This window comes from Pollachius pollachius (genome assembly GCF_949987615.1).
Source record: "Pollachius pollachius genome assembly, chromosome: 1".
In the NCBI taxonomy this organism is placed as follows: Eukaryota; Metazoa; Chordata; class Actinopteri; order Gadiformes; family Gadidae; genus Pollachius; species Pollachius pollachius.
This window is the reverse complement of record NC_136934.1, coordinates 33215501-33218000: the sequence shown is the minus strand read 5'-3', so window position 1 is coordinate 33218000 and position 2500 is coordinate 33215501. Positions and strand designations below refer to the sequence as shown.

Below are 2500 nucleotides of genomic sequence, written 5' to 3'. Positions count from 1 at the left end.
TGTGTGTGTGTGTGTGTGTGTGTGTGTGTGTTTTTGTGTATATGTGTGTGTGTGTGTGAGTGTGTGTTTCAGCATTAAGTGCCTTTTAACAACATTAGTTTACAAAGCCAACTGTAAAATGTATTAATCACCGCTGTCCTATAATACATTTCTACTTTTCCCTTTTTTCCTTGCTTATATCTTCCTTGCTCCGCAGACACAGATATGCGCACACACACACATACACACATAAACCCAGACACACACATGGGAACATGAACACCCCAACACACAGCACACACATGCCCACGCGGGCACACACGGGGGCATGCATGCACACACACACTCACACACACACACACACACACACACAGACACACACACACAAACACACAGACACACACACACACACACCCTCACAAGGGAAAACACACACACATACCACACACACATGCACAAACCCACACACACACACATACACACACACACACACACACACACACACACACACACACACACACACACACACACACACACACACACACACACACACACACACACCAACAACACACAGAACAACTTCCCTTTTAGGAAAATGCAAATGTGCCCCAACGACCAACTAATTATATCTGACACCTGCATAACAAACCCTCGGTTTCTCTCTCCGCTCTCTCTTCATATTTCCCTCTGGTCTCTCTCTACTTCTCTCCCTCCGTCCAATCTTCATCCCCTATTCTGCTAAGTGTGTTATTCCGATGACAGCACTGACGCGGGCCAAATTACTTTTGCTCAAAGCTTGCCACAATGTGGCTGTAAATACCATAGTTGGCTGTGAGCAGAGCTGTCACCGCATAGCCAATGGTCAAGTCCTGGGTTTATCTCTTAATGACTTACTTAATTGATTTCATTCATGCATTTCCCTGAAGTTCCTGGGATTCTTAAACCTTATTGCTTTATCTTATGAATCACCTGGACGATGTTGGGCAGCCAGAATGTTACAGAGACATGTTCTCTGACCATTGCTGTGACAGTTAGTCAGTTTAATAGTTGTTTTAAACCCAAGGGTGCTGAGTGGTTAACTGTTAACACACTTCCACATTAACCCTCCTTGTGGGGTCCTGATGAATGTAGGGTCATGTAAGTGGACCGGTCTTTATTAATGCTAAAAGGTCCATATATTGATCCAGTCCTTTAGACAGTATAGCTGCCTAATAAAGCTGAATACAAGTGAGGAGAAGTTAATATATAGAAGTAAACCTCAGTGTTTATAGGGCCCTGAGTTGGCCCCAAAGAGGGAAGTGGTGGTCAGAAAGACAAGCCTAGCATCACTCACTCGGTACTAATACAAAGGCCTCAACGTTCCCTGACTTATATCGTGATTAAAAATACATTTCAACTTTTGCATTCGTGTTTGGCCAATTTGGTGCAGATCTGCAACATATCAAACCCTGAATGTAATTGAATATGACACATGTATTTAATTTGCTTGGATGTATTCATCCCATGCTTATTATCAATTATTTGCCGAAGGCGAAGTGAATAGTGGGGAATAGCCCCCAAGAACGAAGGTCGAGGGGGCTCTTCCCCAATATTCACGGAGCCTGAGGTGCCCAATATCCCGAGATAGCAAACCAATCAAAAGGCGCCATCTTAGGAGGTTCATGTGTAGAATATACTAAAAATAGATATACTTAAGTCGACTTTTTCAGGCACAGCTAAGTGTTCTTGTGCAGCCTATATTTTAACAGAAAATCATGGAGGCCTTTCACGTTATTAAGTCATTTGACGTTACAAATCATGAGTCATTATTAAGAAATTAATTGTACGACGTATGAGAACATTTCTAATATAAAAAGGAGGCGTTAATAGCAGAGAAAGATCCACAGTCGGCTTGTTTCCTCCAGTGTGACCGTAGTAGCGAGCTGCAATCTGTGATTGTACATTCGCAGTGAGGGGGGTGTTTAGATTCATAGCACTGGCTGGTACATAGACAGTGTGGCGCAGTGTATTATGTGGTCAGTAATACAGTCGCGGGGATAGTATATCAACATGCTGTGTGTGCTCTCTCTCTCTCTCCCTCACTCTCTCTCAGTTCCCCCCATGACTTCCCCGTCGCACTGGGCTGAACTCAGAGTGATAAACCCAACACTTACTGTCAAAGAGGCTATTAATATTAGCACGCTTTCTCACTCCCTTTCTCTCCCCCTCTCTCTCCCTTTCTCTCCCCCCTCTCTCTCTCTCTCTCTCTCTCTCTCTCTCCCTCTCTTTTTCTCTCCCCATCTCTCTATCACTCCCTCTCTATCTCCCTCTCACTCTCTGTCTCTCTCTCTCCCTCTCTCTCTGTCCCTCTATCTCTGTCCCTCTCTCTCTCTCTCTCTATCGCCCCAAACGATCCCTCTCTCACCCCAAGACTTGAACATTTCATGTCAATGTAGACCAGAGTTAGATGCATTACAGAACAAAAACCTTTTTTAACTATAATCGATGGATCAACAATTACAATAATTATGCTGTCTTTTTC

General features: G+C 43.8%; 1 protein-coding gene across 1 annotated transcript in view; it reads right to left on the bottom strand.

The window, feature by feature from the left end:
* The window catches only part of pou2f2b (POU class 2 homeobox 2b), a 16850-nt gene that overhangs the window by 11930 nt on the left and 2420 nt on the right, over positions 1-2500 (bottom strand).